At 37.2% G+C, this 20101-nt stretch overlaps 1 long non-coding RNA gene across 2 annotated transcripts in view; it reads right to left on the reverse strand.

The window, feature by feature from the left end:
* Positions 1–19680, reverse strand: part of LOC127501691 (uncharacterized) — an 81654-nt gene extending 61974 nt beyond the window's left edge. For both annotated transcript variants that reach the window (XR_007926679.1, XR_007926678.1), the window contains exon 1: positions 19525–19680. This is a non-coding gene — a long non-coding RNA (uncharacterized LOC127501691). The remainder of the gene's footprint in view (positions 1–19524) is intronic.
* Between the last annotated feature and the right edge of the window lie 421 nt (positions 19681–20101).

A 20101-nucleotide genomic window follows, 5' to 3' on the forward strand; every position in this document is an offset into this window, starting at 1 on the left:
GTTGGACATAGTGGTGTTTTAGAGGTAAAAACTGATATAAATACTGTTCGATTTTTCACACAAACCGATCATTTCGTGTCTTAGGACATCAATGTGTCGTCACGAGCCGCAGGGTTTAATTTGGATTTGTCTGTGCATGTTTTTTTGACTCTTATAGATGGAGTTCCCATTGACAAGCATCATACGACTGACAGACTGCAACGGTTGGAGTTAAAAATCATCATTTGTGTTTTACTGAAGAAACAAAATCACCTACATCTTGGATGCCCTGGGGATAAGCAGATAAACATCACATTTTCATTTTTGGGTGAACTATACCTTTAAACTCACAAGATCAGAATGGGCTGTAGATGAAGTGTATTTTATGAAAATGTGATTTTGTGATTAATAAATTAATATAGAAAATGAATTAATTTTTGTTTTAATTTTGCACTCTTGTTATATAGAATGTTTTTGACAACTGCAAATTTAATTTTAGTCAGAGTAAAATTGGCTAAAATTAATGAATATGATGAAATATTGGCTAAATTAAGAATATATTTGTCTAAATAAAATAAAACATATACATAATATAATAAATAGAGAAAGAGAGCAAGGATGCATAAAATTGATCAAAACTTACAGTAAAAATATTTTTCTTAAGAATTTATTTATATTATATTATGTTATTATATATTATATTTTTTCTTTTCTATTCATCGAAAAAAATCACCACTGTTTTCAACATTGATAATAATCATAAATGTTTCTTGAGCATCAAATCATCATATTAGAATGATTTCTGAAGGATCATGTGACACTGAAGACTGGAGTAATGATGCTGAAAATTCAGCTTTGATCACAGGAATAGATTGCACTTTACTATATATTCACACAGAAAACAGATGATTTACATTGGAATAATATTTCACTGTTTTTACTGTATTTTCATATAAATGCAGCCTCGGTGAGCAGAAGAGACTCTTTCAAAAACATTATAACATTTTTTGACCAGTGGTTTATAAGAAAATGGCAATGTTTACCAGGTGAAATAAAATAAAATAAAATAAAATAAATAAACAAAATAATAAAATAAAAAATATAAAAATTAAATAAAATAAAACAAAATAAAATAAAATAAAACAATAAATAAAATGAAATAAAATAAAATATAATAAATAAAATAAAATAAATAATAAATTAAAAAAAATATATATATAAAAAATAAATATAAAATAAATAAAATAAACCAAAATAAAACAAAATAATGAAAATAAAAAATATAAAAAATAAATACAATAAAATAAACAAAATACAAAAAAATTAATAAATAAAATAATAAAGTTAGTTGGTTCCTATTAGGCCATAAAGGCAAACCTCACCCCTCCGTGTAAACCTGCTCTTCACTTCATGTCAAGACTTTTTTGAGGGAACGTTAAAATGATGGGATGTCAGGCCAGACAGCCAGTTGCCAAGGCAACGGCCCTCCCAGGCAGACCGTGATTGGTGCTGTGGGTGGAGGGCGGGAACGAGGCGCTTGATGACTGTCTCAGGTATGTGGGCGTGTTTGGCCCCCGCGGTCTGACGGATGAAGCGACGGGGAGTCATCTGCCCCCCCACTGATACACCTTCATGATGAATGCGCGCCTGACGCGGTCGACAGGAGAGGCTGGAAAACAATTAGTGCCATGTTGATCCGCCCGTCTCTGCCCTCCGCACACGCGGCCGGGACAATCAGTCTCCTTATCTCCATTAGCGCCGACACACAACGAGAAGGAAAGCAAGAACAAACGAGCGCAGAGAAAGATAAACGCAGGAGGAGAGAGTGCAGAACAATGAAGTGTCTGGCCTCACGACGCCATCATCATTAGTAATAATACGAGCTGAGTGAAGCGAGAGAGAAGAGGACGAGATAAATAACCGGATGCGTGATGATCAGATGAGACCGGGAGAGGAGCAGGGATACTGAGAGGCATCCGGGTCAGCTTGATGAATGCTAGTGTCTCGTACGGCGAAGAATGCGGAATGCTCTTTGTCTCATCCGCCACGGACACGATGTGGTCTTTGTAGAATAACTGAGCGACATGAGGGGGGACGTGTCTTCCCGGCCTCCGCAGGTGCTGTTGTTCATACTGTATGATCGGAAGGTGGTGATTAAAACATTGTTCCACACTGAACCCGCGGGAGAAACTGGATCCGGAAAGGGTGATGGTCACGGAGACACAAGGGAAACGCTTCTATTCTTGGTTTAGGCCAGCGGTCCATTGAGCATCTTAAAAATAGAGTTCAGGAATATCCAGAAATAATGAAGGGGGGAAAGAGGGACATGGACTGTGCACTGTGAAAAACAAAACTGTGACAAGTGTTTGTTCTTTCTTTCCTCTTCATCATCATCTATAATCAAACCGTTGCTCATCAGGCCCACACAGATCTCCTCGCTGATGATTTTCTCTGCTGTTTAGGAGGGAAAAACTGTCATTCAAAGTTAAAAGAAGATGGAAGCGCTACAATCTTACAGTGTGCCCTAACCAGCCGTGACGCGACAAACTTCAAGTGGCCAGAAAGAAAAAGTGGGACGAGACGTACTTTGAAGTAGTTTTAAAGCCTTTGAAGTTTGAAGGTTTTGAAGGCCATACAGTCTATTAGATAAACAGACTGATATTCTGGGTGGTTACTAGGAGGTTGCTAGGGTGTTGCTATGTGGTGGTTAGGGTATTCAGGGTGGTTGCTAGGGTGTTGCTATGTGGTGGCTAGGGTATTCAGGGTGGTTGCTAGGGTGTTGCTATGAGGTTGCCAGGGTATGCAGGGTGGTTGCTAGGAGCGTGCAAGGGTATTCTGGGTGGTTGATAGGGTGTTGCTATGCTGTTAATTGGGTATTCTGGGTGGTTTCTAGGAGGTTTCTAGGGTGTTGCTATGCAGTGGCTAGGGTACGAGGGATGGTTGCTAGGAGGGTGCTAGTGTATTCTGAGTGGTTGCTAGGGTGTTGCTATGCGTTGGCTAGGGTATTCTGGGTGGTTGCATAAGTGTTGTTATGTCGTGGCTAGGGTATTCTGTGTTGCTAGGATGATGTTACATGGTTGCTAGGGTAGTCTGGGTGGTTGCTAGGGTGTTGCTATGTGGTGGCTAGGGCATTCATTTTCTAAAGTGTTCTTCATGGTTACTAGGGTGTTGCTAGGGTACCCTGGGTGGGGTGCTAGGTTGTACTGGATGGTTGCTAGAGTGTTGCTATGCAGTTGCTAGTATTCTGGGTGGGGTGCTAGGTTGCTCTGGATGGTTGCTAGGTTGTTGCTATGCAGTTTCTAAGGTGTTCTTCATGGTTACTAGGGTGTTGCTAAGGTACCCTGGGTGGGGTGCTAGGTTGTTCTGAGTGTTGCTATGCGGTTGCTACTATGAATTATCATATTGCTCAACAATGAGTCTCAAAACATTTCTTATGTCACACTATCCTGCAGTTCTGGAACAAGAATGGCCAGTTATTTGTCGCTGAAAACTTTCACAAATAATGTCTAATATCTCAAATAATGTTGAAGGCCTCGTGGGAAGCGCACATGCTCCTATATGTTGTGCTGTGGCACTTGTATATGAATTTGGCTTGGGTCATCACGTCTCTCCTGTCCCATCTACAACACACAAGAAGTTAATATATACATGTTAAAAACAGAATATATAACCAACCACAACTATCCATAACGGACCAGGATCAGATTTACTCCAAAAAAGACACACATTTGCCTGAACCACACAATCCAGAAACTGTTCCGAGTGAACATTCGCGCCTTCCGAACTTTTCCGCAGAAGGATCCTCTCTAATCTTCTGCCTCCACAGAGACATTAGAATTATACTTAGTACTTCTGTTTTCACATCTCCTCCGATAGCATCTATTTAGATATTTTACATCAAAGCGTGTTCTGGAGGAGGAGGGACGGCGAGCTGTTTGTTGAAACCAGATGTGTGGGAGTTCTTTGATTCTTCGGCTGGATCAGATCATGATGAAGTCGCTGAGACCAAAGACGTGTGAGAGTTTGTGGGAGTGTTGACTCGCACGGAGGCTTTCTGTTCTTCTGCTTGATTGAGGTGGTGATGGAACCCACAGACTCTGTGATGGACACCACAGGAGCAGATTTACAGTGTGTGTGTGTGACGGAGATGATGACAGAGAAGGGCATACAGCAGTAATGGAGTTTACACACAGAGAGGGTATCGTACTGACAGACGGCATGGTGGGAGAGTAAAAGACCTCATTCTTGTATCCCCCTGAGAAGAAAAACAGACAAAAATATGTGAAACTGGACATTCAAAGTCATGAACACACTTTTCTAAAGAGCTCTTGTGTCCTGACGGATATAATGAAGATGATCCGGGGAGAGGAAAGCTCATTATGACATCACATCCTTCATGAAGAGACTCTCACAGGAAGATTTCATTACATATCCGTCAGTTTCAAGACTTTCATCAGGACTGAGAGCTAAACAACCGTCTGGACCTCCAGCGTTATTAATGTTAGTGTGGGAGAAGGATCTGATTATTACTACAGACTCCGTGACCCTCAGAGAGAACATACAAAACACATGTACACACACCGATACAGTATGAGCTGTAAATACACTCAAACACCTCATGTGGGTCTAGAAGGAAAAGCAAACTAACAACACAAACAACGAATCGATGTAAGCAGTCAAGGTAAACATATTAAGGGTCACAGAGAATCACAAATAATCCCAGTCTGCACACACATTCATGCAAACAGAAGCACAATAATGAACACACAGGTGATCTCTCTGATTAGAGCGAGGCGAATCCAAACAGCCGGCAAAGACCATGTGCGTTGCAAATAAATGGGATTATTCGGAGAACAGATGAAGTCTGGACCCGCGCAGTTATGATGACCTTTCCAGCAGAATAAATCATGAAACGGGAATGGAGATGTGGGATGAAGGAGGAGGGAAAAGCACACGCTCATGGCTCCGAGATATCCTAGCGCGGCCTTCAGAACTGATGCGGCGTCAGTATTCAGACACATAAACACGACCTTCACTGTCCTCGACACTGCTGCCGCTCTCAGGTCTGCAGGTAAAGGAAGAGCTCATCCAAAAAGGAAAATCTGTCATTATTTACTCGCCAACATGTCGCTCAAGACCTGCGTGATGATGTTTTTCTTGTGGAAACACATAAGGAGAATTCTGGAGAGTTCTCACACTGATATTTTCCATCTGTTAACCTCCACAAAATTACTAAAAAAGTAATCTCTACAGCCTTTGCACTAAATTCCTTTACTTTTAGAGTCACATGATATACACTATATTGCCAAAAGTTTAAAAAATAAATAAAAATTAAATTAAATTAAATTAAATTAAAAATGAAATTAAAAATAGTTAAAAAGTCCATATTATGTCTTGATTGTGTTTTTGGGCTCTACTAGAACAGGTTTTTCCTGCTTGAATGTTGATTATTTTCCTCATATTCTCCATTGTTCAGCTCCTCTCTTCCCAGTCTGTCAGTAACGCTCTGTTTAGTTCCTGTCTCTATGAAGCCCCTCCTTCTGAAAAGCACAATGTGCTCTGATTGGTCGGCTGGAGCAGTGTGTTGTGATTAGTGTTTGGGAAATGTCCCGCCCCTTACCATAACCGCCAGTTTCAACACACTACTAACTAACTCGACCAGGCCCCGCCCCTTTATTCTGTGTATGAATTATTTAAATTAGGAATATTGTGACGTGTTCATTCTCATGTATTTTATAAAGAGTCACACACACACACTGAAGCTCCACACACACCTAAAGACACACAGACACTAACGCAGGGTCATTTGTTAAGAGTGAAATGGCTTATTAGTGCTTGTCCATGATCACCTGATTTATTCTCTCCCACTCACATTGATTTACACTGCTTACAAATTACAGCATGTCTCTATTAGTGAGATCCATCAGCCCACTGTAAAGAGCCTAAAACAAGATATAACAGCACAGCTCAGTGACCCGCTACAGCAGAATTACTACAGCCGTATTAATCTTCACAGTAAATGTTTAACGGCAGACACTGTATGAGCCGAACTGGCCTCGTTTCTGGAGAGTCCCTTGAAACCGCTATATTTAGCTGTTTTATGACATTTAAGAGTGTTAACATTAGACTAAAGAGCTGCACAAACGTGACGCTTTCTGTCAGGTTCATTTTGATTTCTGGGCAGTTTAATCAGCAGACATTAATATTAAAGAAGACTTCATATGTACAGGAGACGGATCGGGCCGGTTCACACGGCACATTCAGCAGCAAAAATGGGCAAAAAAAACAAATAGAGAAGAGAATAATACACTGCAGTATATTACTGTTTTTCGAAGAAAATAAAAAGTTGCGCTCATCAGAATGTGATGATGACAACATGTTCAAATTGTTTAAATATGTTTATTTCAACATTAATTTAAACATCAACAAATGATTAAATTAATGCATACAGTTTAGAATCAGTTAAAAAAAATTTGAAAGAAAAAACTAATGCTTTTATTCAGCAAAGATGCACTAAACTAATCAAAAGTAACAAAAGATTACATTTTACAAAAGATTCTATTTCAAATAAACACTGTTCTTTTGATCTTTCTATTCATCAAAGAATCCTGAAAAATAAAATGTGTGACGGTTTACACAAAAATCTGAAGCAGCACAACTGATTTCAACATTGATAATAATCAGAAATGTTTCTTGAGCATCAAATCATCATATCAGAATGATTTCTGAAGGATCATGTGACACTGAAGACTGAAGTAATGATGCTGAAAATTCACAGAAATAAATTACACTTTATATTCACATAGAAAACAGCTGATTTAAACTGGAATAATATTTGATCAAATAAACGCAGCTTTGGAGAGCATTAAACACTTCTTTCAAAACTATTCAATGGTATATGCCTATACATTTTTAATGTTGACAAATGTGGTTGTTTTTCATCTTTTTGCACATAAAATTACTAAAAACTAAATGCTGTATTCGTTTGCTACAATAAGCTAAATAAAAAAGACATAACATTGACAATAAAAAAGAAAAGGGGACTAGGTAAAATGTACGAGGATCTGGTTACATCAACCGAGAAGGAACGTAGTTTCAGAGGGAAAGTTATTATTGCATTATGACCAGGAATGTACAGTAAGAAAGAAAACAGAACAATCTGATTTTGACTCATACACACAAAATGTTGGATTCAAATAACTGAAATGACACATCAAGAGTATCTGTCATCAAACTCGACGTGTTTGTACATAATCATGAACTCAATGGCTGAGGTCAGAATGACAATTCTAGGCCGCATGTGCAGATAAAGAGCGCCCTCTATAGGTGACAAGAGTTATTCCCAGTGTGTCCAGGGCCAAAGGCCACAAAACTCCCTCATTCAGTCATGAATTCCTCCTTCAGAGACGCGAACAGAGCATGACAAACACACTGAATCACACAATAAGAGGTAAACACACTCTTCAAGGGTAAACGCGGTGCAGTATTACATTTAAAGCTGTCACCCAACATGTTTTCCTTCTAATCTGTCCAGTTGTGATCAAATGGCTCTTCAACTCACTGCATGAAGCAGTTTGAGCCGTTTCTCCTCCTGCTGAGACGGATCAACTCATAATGCAGGAATTTACAAGGACAAACAGGCTGATGGATTGAGAGAGAGAGAGAGATGATAAGATCAAACGCATGTGAAGAGGAAAACCAAAGGGCTGAAAGCAGTTCAATCAATCTTACATTCTGTAAAACACAAAAGTGTGTGTTTGTTTTACAGGAAGTGTGAAGAAGACACTCCAAACATGCTGCTGTCATCCAAACACCCGAGACCAGTTTTTATTTGTTCACTAACAACTGAGTTTAATCCAGAGCGCTGTAACACACACACACACACACACACACACACACACACAGAGGATGATTGACAGTTCACACTCTCTCACAGAGCCTTCAAGGGTAATGATCACTAACTGATCTAAAACTATACAAAACATTTAACAGACACAGAGAACATTTTAAAAAACACAGAGAAATGTTGCCTTGGCAACAAACTGAAGTTGAAGTTGAAGCACTAAAATTATAAGCAAAATTATTAAAAATATTTCTGTTAATTGAAATAAAGCTGAAATAAAACTGAAATATGTTAAAGTTGAAGCACTAAAATTATTAACAGGAATTAAAGGGGTCATTAACTGCGTTGTTTTATTGTTTTTATTTATATTATTTAGTTTTATTTCCTGTTTTATTTCAGCTTTATTTCAATTAACAGAAATATTTTAAATAATTTTGCTAATAATTTTAGTGCTTCAACTTCAACAGTGTTTCCTGGGGTGCACTTATAATGTTAGTGTGCTTTTTACATGCATTTTTCCTCCCTGATTTTATCCTCTGATTTGAATCTGTTTTAAGGGGCGTGTCTCTGTGAGACTTCAGTGGAAACGCCCACTGCTCTGATTGGCTGACATCTTTGCATATGAAATAGCTAAGTATTACTCTCTCTGTTACCACAGTTTTACTATTACAGCTCTCAAGGTTAACTGATCATGAAAAGTGTTGCATTACATTAAATCTACAGCATTATGTTTAGATCGTGGCATGAAAGGTTGCAGTGATGAACATTGTAGTCGATCACAGACATGTTGTTGAGCTCATGAAAGCAGTGATCTCGTCATTGAAACTCAATTTCTGCACACTAACAAGTGCTTTCATCATAACTAACAGTGCAAACACGATGTAACTAAGAGATTCGTTGAATAAAACAGGAGTTTTGGCGCGAGTCCAGATAAACTCGCTCTGTTTGATTGACAGCTCCAGCGATTGTAAAGGGAGCGTTCTTTGATCACTTTCTATACATAATTTAATCACAGTTTAAATAACAGATTATTTTCATCCTACTAAGACAAACAATGTGAAGTTGAGCGTTTAGTCACTGGTTTGATTTACTGACACACAGACAAAGAACATCTGACTGTACATGAATCATTAATATCAGATCAGGCATTAGAATGAACACAGTTACTCACATGTTGTTGCATTACTGTCGAGTCCATATCGTAAAAGTCTGTTTGCGCCGAAACAAAGAATCCACAGTGAAATGAACCGAATACAAATAAATAAAGCTCAACTGAGACATTCACATTGTTGAAAATAAATAATCATATTCCTAGCATTAGGGTCCTTTGAAAGGTAATGTTATTTTAGTCCTGTATCGCTCTTCTCTCCTCCTCATCTCACTAACACGCAGGTGGGCGGGGCTAACGCTGCAATGATGAAGTAGGCGTTGATTTCTTCTGTGGAGGCGGAGTTTCACCTATCTATGACAGGATCAGTCGTTCTCTGGGTCTGGTGTCAATAAAAGCTTTTATTGGTGTAACAAGGAAGTTTTGAAACTTACAGGATATTCTTATAGTACGATGACCTCTGATATATCAGAAGATCAAGGAAAAGATGATTTCTCAATTCATGACACCTTTAAAACTGAATTAAAAAAAAAATTATTAAAAAAATAAAAACTAGAAATAACTAAAACTATTTTAAAAAATTCTGTTTTTCAAGACTAAGCACTAAAATTATTAACTGGAAATAAATGAAAACTAAAATTAACAACAACGAAACTGAAATAAAAATAAATTAAACCCTAACAGCAATATTTTAAAAAGACAAAAAACAAATACAATGGCAAAAGCACATAACAAAATTGCTAAAATAATTAAACTAAAATTAACATGAAAAGTAAAAATATAAAAATAAAAGCCCAAATATGAATAAAACTATATTAAAATAAAGCACTTCTCTGAAGCAGCTCTTCTTCAGCACACTGTGTTTCACATTCAGCACACATTCGTCCTCCGCCGCCTCTATTACACACACAGCGAGAGCTCGACACACAACATCCACACCGCTCCTCCACCGACGGGTCCAGACCCTAAAATGGGCCAATAGGAGCGGAAAACACTGCTGAATGCAAATAATGAAATGAAACTAAACGTGTGCTAAATGGAGATGGAACCGAAGGCCAGAGAAAATGCTTCCATATCTATTGTTGACGTCAAAATCCGCGCGTCCATTCAAATTAAGTTCATTAGTCACTTAATAATGAGGCTAATATTAATGCAATATTCATCCCAGACTGATAAAATAACACTTCTGCCACTCCAGGATTTTATAATCTTGCAAGTTTCTGATGATTAAACCGATCGCCTTTATTGTATTAACTAAATTTTTTTAATTTCAATGAACTCAAAATGAAGGCAACCAGGTAACTAACTTTAAGTTGAACCAACAATTCTTTTTTACAGTGTGCAAATACAACCAATCCTCACATTATTCATTTGCAATATAACAAAAAATCTTATTAAACTCTGATGTACTGAAAACATTCGGCCTAAACAGAAAACAAGAATTTTAATTCAATTACTGAGTTTAGTTTCTCATTTACCAAAATTTAATTACTTAATTTTGAGTCGGCTTTCAGCTAAATGAAAACTTACATTTAAGTTTTGGTAAAATTCATTCATTCAATTCAGTGCATCACTAATACGATTTTATCATTTGATCATATATTGATGACAAACATTACAATATTTGGCATTACACAATGAAATATTATAAACTGGACCTCACAGTACAATCATCCATAGACTATTTGAGGCTTTTAATATTCCTTTCTTTCAGCTAACAAGAAATCTGACAGCGAATCTCTTGTTCTGTGTGAAATCACAGCAGCCGTCTCTGACTCCGAGGCCATTAAAAAAGATAATGAAGGATAATAGGCCAACTGGCATTGAAAGATCCCGGATTTGCTCATTTTCCTCTTTATTAACACAGGCTATGAATATGAATGGTTATGGATATTAGTGCGTTGAGAGAAATCAAAAACTCCCATTAAAACTACACACGCATCTGCTCAGGCACACCGGTGAAACCGAGAGAAAGAGAGAGGATGAAATCACGGCTCGTGTCAATGGAGGCAGAGAGGAAGAGGAAAGCTGACAAACATGTCAGAACAGACACTGAAGCACCGCCGAGCGTCAGCCGAGACAAACAGACGCTTGTTTGAAAACGTCTTCATTGATTTCTGCTGCAAAACAAGCAGTGAATTAACATGGTGCACACGCAGCCGCTCCAAACAAGTTTGGTCATAAGGAAACGAGGTCTATCCAATCAATCAGCGCTTCAAAGGAGGAAGAGTGGCATGTTTGTTTGTTCTGGGAGTCTATCTTGTAATTCAAGACTCGGAAACAAAGCGAATGTAGGTCTGAGACTGAGCAGTGTTTCTCAGCAATAAAAAAATCCAAATCCCAAGCTTCATTTTGAATTTGACAAAGAACTCTGAATATATTTGCTGACATGCTTCAGTTCAGCCTGCAGACATGATGAGACGTCGACGGATTCGTGCTGAACTCCAGTTACTGACATGATGTAAAAACAGACATGGTGAAATTCATCTCCGAGGTAAAACACAGCTCTTCGCTTTGATTGACAGATGATTTCTGGAAAGGAAATTTGCTCACTAAATGATGCAGGTTCTTACAAATAACGCTTCATCTCTCTGTTTGACAAAGTATTTTTACCTCAAAAAACTCTAACAAGTAAAGAAATAAACAGTACTTAAAGTGCCCTAATTATGCAATTTTAAAGGGTTAGTTCACCCAAAAATGAAATTTCTGTCATTAATTACTCTCCCTCATGTCGTTCCACACCCGTAAGACCTTCGTTCATCTTCAGAACACAAATTAAGATATTTTTGATGAAATCCGAGAGGTTTATGACTCGTCCATAGACAGCAATATAATCAACACTTTCAAGGTCCAGAAAGGTACTAAAGACATCGTTAAAACAGTCATGTGACTGCAGTGGTTCAACCTTAATGTTATGAAGAGACGAGAATACTTTTTGTGTGCAAAAACAAAACAAAAAATTTTATTCAACAATATCTAGTGATGGATAATTTCAAAACACTGCTTCATGAAGCTTCGAAGCTTTGAGAATCTTTTGTTTTGAATCAGTGATTCGGTGTTTGAGGGCGGGGCATTGGGCTGGCATTATGCAAATTAGTTACATTGTTACACTGTAACAGGAAGTGAAGCTGGAATTACTGACGACTTGTTTCAGAATCGCTTCTTTCTTTTGGGAGACAAAAACTTCATTTATCTGCACTTTATTCAGGTGGCAGGCCACGGCGTTCATAATCTGTTCAAAAGATTATTTGCAGTATTTTTCTTGTTCCAGGCACTCAAGATGAAAAATCAGATTTTGATCTCTCAATCAGTTTAGTAATTGCAGCATTGTGGGAACGCTTTGTTTTTATCCTCATCTTTTTTCTCTTCCTCTCCAGTTAATTTGCACAAAGTCAACCATCATCTCACGCCGCTCTCCCACACGGCTTCACAAATTGCAATTCTAAGGTGCTTTATTGTAGTCTATGATTAGTGAGCTATTACAAAACGAGTCGGAGAAAGTGAGAGAAAGAGACAAAGAGATTACCGGCAAACACTGGAGGCCTTTCAACAGAAGAGAGCAGAAGCATCAAGCACAGAAAGTGTGTTTAGATCACTGGAGGCTCAAGGGGCAGCGGATACACACTGAACAAGAGCGCAGGATCTGACAGACACCGCAGCGCTGCGGGGCTGAACACGACACACTCTTCATCCAATTCATCCACGAGAGAGAGGCAGGCACACATAAACAACTGTAGAAAACTGATATAAGTTCAAGTTTTATCAAGCGGTGCATCACAATGTTATTGACATTTACGATACGCTGCTGGAGGAAAGGAAATAATGATACGACGGAAAGTGTAGGATGATAAACTGAGTCTCTGAGGAATGAATGAGATTAATTCGAGAGAGACTGAAAATCCCCTGCGGTTACTGATTCTTCTGCTGCTGTCACACCGATGCAGGAGGAATATTTCTGCACAGGCACATTCTGTACAGTGTTGATTACCAACAAAAGTTGCTTCGTTTTGTGACAACATGCCCCAACAGCAGAGGATATGGTCATAGGATATGGGGTAAATTGTCACAAATGAATCTCAATCTGCTGATAAACATTATGAAAGAGAAAAAAATATTACAGAAGTAACACATCAAAATATTGTTCAGCCCAACAAATAGTATTTATATTAATTAAAAAATATATATAATATAATATAATATAATATAATATAATGCATGTGAGAACAGTTGACATAAATGACCAAATAAAATATAAATGAAAAACATTTTAGATTTTTTGCGATACATTTTAATAACATTAAATTCAAATAGATACAGACGAGATAGACAGATAGATAGATAGATAGATAGATAGACAGATAGATAGATAGATAGATAGATAGACAGATAGATAGACAGATAGATAGATAGACAGACGAGATAGATAGACAGATAGATAGATAGATAGATAGACAGATAGACAGATAGATAGATAGATAGACAGATAGATAGATAGATAGATAGATAGACTTTCTAAGAAAGTAAAATAACTCGTTACTCTTTAAAGCCCCGAAGGCACATTCTCAAACTCTTCTCTTCTCTGAAGTTTTCCTCTCTTTTTTTCCCTCACTCTCTCCCTGCAGCAAACGGATCGTTTTCTTTGCTCAGTCTTTCACGTTCTTCTTCAAATGTTAACGAGCTCCAGGACAGACCCCGAGACGAACAGAGACATCCATATTTAATGCTCTTAACCATCTCTTTAATTTATCTATTAATTGTGTTGGAGTGACTTCTGCATGAACCAGGAGAAGTTCCTGCTTCCCAAAACTCACATTTACTTTTACAAAAACGACTGAAAACTGATCATGTGCTTCTGGTGTCGTTTACTTTAACTAGCCTGTTATTTAATTAGTACTTTCTGCAATATATTTAATGACAACATACTTCAGAGTCTGAATCTGATAACACTTCAACAGTTTTTTGAGGAAGTTTTTAGCTTGATGATTTACTAATTTACTTTAAAACATCAAAGTGTCTCGTTTTTTCTTTCTTTCTGTCGTTCTCTTGTCTTGTACATGTCCTGAACACTGCAGCAAAGTCAAGGAGAGCGGCTGATTTATTTCCCTGGACAGAACATTATCGCTCCAACATTAACATGCACACACACACACACACACACACACACACACACACACACACACACACTCTCACACACACACACACACACACACACACACTCTCAGACACACACACACACACTCTCACACACACACACACACACACCTTCATTTTAGCTGGTAATTTCTCACGTCAGTAAAGGCGGAGGACCACATGAGGACTAATGGAAAGGGAGCGAGTGAAAGAAGCAGACGGATGACGGAGGAGTACGAGCGTCCTGACAGCTGCAGTTAGACATGTAGGAGTTGAGAAGAACATAAAAACAGCAGGAGAGAGAGAGAAAGAGAGCCATCAAGGTACATTACTTCAGTTCATACTCCATGAAGCAGAACTCTCTCTCTCTCTCTCTCTCTCTCTCTCTCTCTCTCTCAGTGGTGTAAAGAGAGAGGGTCATGTGACCCGGCGCAGATTCACCTCCTTCAGCTGTTATTTCATTCCTCTCTTTCTATCTTTTGAATGCTTCACTGTCTTCCTTTGTACAAAAAACAATGATCAGTGTTGGGTTGTTACTCTAAAAAAATAATTAATTACTTTAAACTGATAAATAATATAAAATGAATATATTAAATAATTGATATATAAAAATAAAGTGAGAAGGTTACATTAAAAACACACATTTTAACATCAGACGTTAAATCCATTAGTGTTTTATATATTGAATTGTTCTATAGTCTGTACAGCATTCAATGCAACTACATCAGAACTGTAATTAAATTAATTACTTAGTAATGCATTACACCCAATGCTTTAATAAATGTGATTATTTAAAAAAAAAAAAAAAAAGATTAAGATTAAATTAAGAAATTCTAAATAATAAAAATAAAAAAAAGTTTTCCCATCTTATCTTACCTAACTGACTGTTAAGTCTTTATTTTTTGGCTGGTTTGAAAGGGATTCCTGTTATTCGGGACTATTCCTGATCCGAATATGAAGAGAACGCTTCATCCCACACTCCCAGCGGGAGCTCCGGAGAGGGGCTGAAGTCTCACAGACGCTGATGGATGAAACACAAACCTCTGCATTCATCACTGCCTGTGGATCTCAGAGGAAGACCTGCAGCATCTCCTCCCTCTGATGAACAGAGCACAGGAGAAGAGAAACGGCCACTCTTGAGGTTAAAGGTCAGGGTCTGCGCTGCAGTCTGGATCACTCTCTGTTCTGAAGCAGGACTAAAACGTGACCTGGAGTCCGTATATATCCACAACCTCGAAAATCAGCTGCACCTATTAGTTATTCTGTTACCAGAGCGCCATCAAACAGAAACCTCATAGAGGTCAAAGGGGAAACTTTGTATCGCTACTTCAACTATTAATTTGTGGCGTAGTAAACGAGAAGGACCTCCAACACAATAACTGCTCCACACGGGAGGAGGGTGAAGGAAAACTTCAAGAATAATGTCGTAGTTGAATCGCTTAGCCTCGGTTTGATCAACTCAAAGGAAGGAAACACTTGACACTCTCTATATAAAACCATCTTCACAATTAATTCAAAGACATGAACATTGATGTTCTGCTGATTTATTACAGATCCAGAAGAACGATGTAATTATGATTCTCAGATGTGCTTTAAAACAGCTGTATATTTATATAACGGTCAGGCAGATTAATCTGACAATGTTTGGTCAGTTTCAGATTATGAGAATCAGATAATAAATAGGATAATTTATTTTTATTTATAAATATATATTAGATATTTTTAAAAAGTATTATATATATATATATATATATATATATATATATATATATATTATAATTTTTAAGTATTTTATTGATTGATTGATTTATTTATTTATAAAATGCATTGACAATAATTAAATTACTTCAATAATATTTCAAAATATACTAAAAATTGTATACTATTACCGTCTAAAAATTTATATTTTAAATAAAACATAAATTTAGGCAATACATCATCATGATTGATATATATATATATATATATATATATACACACACACACATTTAAAATATAATTTTTTAAAAATTTACAGAAATTTTGTATATCATCCATTTACTAGTTTTGTGAAAATAATCAGTTTTTTAAGTTGGTATATATTGATAGTCAGTTTATCGATCAACATCAGCACATGTAAATCATTGCAGTTATATACATACATATATATATATATATATATATATATACACACACACTGTATATATATGGACATTGAACAACAAAAGTTCTATGCTATACTATTTAAAAAAATATTTTAAATAAAGCATTAAAATAAATAAAAAAAACAAATTGAAATACAGTGAACAGTAAAAATATAAATAAACAGGCATCATTACATTATAATGTACTTTATGAAAGATGCATATTAATTTTGAAATCACATGATACACAAGTTTAGAGGCACATTTCCAGCATAAACAGCAGCACTGCTGATCTTCACTCGTCTGAAGTGTGTGTGAGGCGTGTGGACCCGATGAGGGCTAAAGAGTCTCACACTTCATATTTCACACACTCTTTCATGGCCACCAACTCCATTACTTTCAACTGACTGCCTCAATAATGAAGCAGCAAAACGTTCTTTTGTCAGCCATCTATCTTTTCCGTGCCACCCATCGGTTTAGCCAAGACATATTAAAATATCCAACCGGAGTGTATTAATATTAGATGGAGCGCACAGACTGTAATATATGCTGCACCGGAGGCCGTGCATCGCCTTCCTCACGTTGGAGAAATGAGAATATTAATCGCCGTCATCTTATTAAAATAACTCTCTCTTATTATGCACCTCCGAGCCGAGAGATATTAAACATACAGCAGACATTAATAGGGAAATAACACAGACAGAGGCTTTTGTTTGAAGCGGTCATTACTGAATCACAAAGGAGGACGAACAGAGAAGGAGCGGCGGATAAACACCTGAGAACAAGCGCACACTCATATCAGCCATTTACGCAGTGTCTCGTTGCTCATTAAAAACGCATTAAGATCCCGTCCCCGGGGCGAGAACCCAAACCCTCCTCCAACAACCGGCAGGATCTGTTTAAGCAAAACTCTGGAAGAGGAGCACTGGTCTCTTCAACGGAATAACTAGATCTGTCCCGCACACCCCGGAGCTCACGAGTCAACACCTAATTGATGACGGGCAATTAAAGCAGCTCGTTTAACCTTGGGGGGTCCGGCAGGGGTGAGAGAGAGAGAAACACCAGAGTAAGCATTTACTGTGCATCATTAGAGCGAGAAGAGTGGGAGGAAGAGAGAAAAACCAATAGGAGGAGGAGCTGAGAACATCTAAATAATGCTGGAGTGAGAGAAACACAAACAGATGATGAAAAGACTGATCAGACAGGTCAGAAGCAGGGTTATATCGGCCACCGTATCGGTATCGGCCCGTATTTTAATGTTATCGTTATCGGCCCGATGAGAAACTTTGGCCGATATATTAAAGCAGATAAAATAATTAATTATTTCCTCCAGCTGAGACACTTCAGATGCACACTGTCCTCCATGATGGTTCTGAATTGCTTGAAATATGATTGAAATCACTTCAAAAAGAAAATAGCGTTAAATGCGACATGTGCAGCGCAAGTCTGTCATATAAACTACATAAGATTAAATAATGAGAACATTATAACTGTGTGCTTGAGACACGGCTTTTAATGGTGAGAGTTTTGTTTTTATAATCAAGCTCTCAAAAATTATACTGGATTTAGATTTATCGGCCAATATATCGGTTATCGGCTTTCAAATATAAAGAATTATCGGTTATCGGTGCATCCCTGGTTAGAAGGAAAGCAAAGAGGTCTAAAGCTACCTGTTACACCGATATTCAGACTTTTTAAATGAGTTGATACTGCATCTACCAATAAATGGCATAAAACCTTTTTGCATTATTTGGAGATTTACTCTTTTCTTTTAAAACAGCCATTCATTCTCAAGTAAGATATATAGCTTAACAATTAGACAGACGAAGACAAAGATGAAAATAAATTTGCAATTATTTAGATCATAAAACAACTTCATTAATTAACACATAAATTAATAATAATAATATACACTACTGCTCAAAAGTTTGGCATCACTATGATTTTTTTTTAAAGAAACGAATACTTTTATTCATCAAGGATGCATTAAATTGATCAAAAGTGACAGTAAAGACATTTATAATGTTACAAAAGATTATTTTTCAAATAAATGCTGTTCTTTTGAACTTTATCACAAAATTATGAAGCAGCACAACTGTTTTCAACATTGATAATAATCATAAATGTTTCTTGAGCAGCAAATCATCATATCAGAATGATTTCTGAAGGATCATGTGACACTGAAGACTGGAGTAATGATGCTGAAAATTCAGCTTTGATCACAGGAAATAAATTACACTTTACTATATATTCACATAGAAAACAGCTGATTTACATTGGAATAATATTTCACAATTTTTACTGTATTTTTGATCAAATAAATGCAGCTTGGTGCATTTTAAAACATTTTTAAAAAGATATTGACTCAAACTTTTGAACAGCAGTGTTGCAATATTTATATAATATATATTAATGGTTATTAAAGAAATGGCACAACAAAAACATGCATAATCCCTTGACCTGTAAACTAGTGATCTGAGCAGATGATGCATGTGAGAAGAGAGTGAAACACAGAAACAGAGACGGAACGAGAAACAAAAGCAAAGGCAGAGAGAGAGATTTTAACTCTCTCCGCAGTGTTTGTATGTTTATCTGATTTGGACCCTCTGGAGCCCCGAAACTTCGTCTTCAGCACTAATGAAGCCCAGTTCAAAACTCCACCCACGGTGAGACCAGAGCAAACACACTCCATCAGCAAAGATGGTCTGCGTACCTGTGACTACACTGATATGAGAACTGAACATCTGCTCAAAAACTGCTGAATAGCTGAAAGAAACAAAGCAAGCACCTTTTTTGCTGACGCCTTGGAGGTTTCTCCTCTAAAGGAACGACACTGCCCCCATTCCCCCATCTCACTGAGTTTGTGTTATTACTGTACATCTTGAGCTGAGAGACGGCTGACACCACAGGTGCTAGAGGAGCCGGAGCTCATATATGGAAATGTATACATTGACAGGATGCACATATTTCACAGCAATGAAGGATGGGTTTATAGTGCCTTATTGATTCACTGTGACTAGCAAACAAACAATCACAGAACTGTAAGCATTCAGATTGCCATGCAAGCAAATATTAGTCTAGGTTAAGTGGTAAACACAGAAATGAACACTAGGAAGTCTTCTAATGAGGCTGAACTGCTGAGCAGGCAAATGTGTTTATGTCCCAAAGCTTCCAAGAAACTCCAAAACAATGAAATTCAATGGTTCGTTTTATAAATTGCACTTTAAATCCTTATAGCAGCAAGTATGAAAAAAATTAAGGAATATATTCACTGATGGTTTTTACTTTTTAAGTGCTTTCGTGTACTGTAGTGATTTGAATCGCTTGGGAAATGTCTTTACCTGTAATTCAGAGTCGTTCACGAGCTTCACGAGTCCATCTTCATCGCTGGGAAACTATAGAATGGATTTTAAGGTCTGATTTCGATGGATTGTAGGTAAATATCCATGATCTTGCGTGTTTTACTGAGTGAGAACGAGAACGAGTTAGTGAGCTGTTCGAATCATTCGGACTGAATCGCGAACCGATTCAGAATGTTTCGCTAACACGTAGGGGTGAATTCAGTTTAATTGGGACACTTTTTCCTAGTCATCTCAATGACAAAAAGTGTCCCAATCAACCTGAATTCACCTTTATGTATTTTTAATTGAAAAAGAACCGAGTGATTCATTCGCGATTGGGTATCGCTAATTCTGATTCAAACAGCCGACGCGACACACGACTTATTGTTGAAATATTGTCAGGAAGAATATTTCTTACGTTGTTTTCTAGTTATACATTAATCTCCCTTGTCGTAAAAGGGTTTATCTGTAAGATTCAGAATAATTTTACTGGGCCTCCATAATGAAATTTCCTCAAATCATCCGGATGAATTAAAATTAAAACTTCCAAAATAAAAGGACTTATGTAAATGAAAAC

This window comes from Ctenopharyngodon idella, chromosome 19 (genome assembly GCF_019924925.1).
Source record: "Ctenopharyngodon idella isolate HZGC_01 chromosome 19, HZGC01, whole genome shotgun sequence".
NCBI lineage: Eukaryota > Metazoa > Chordata > Actinopteri > Cypriniformes > Xenocyprididae > Ctenopharyngodon > Ctenopharyngodon idella.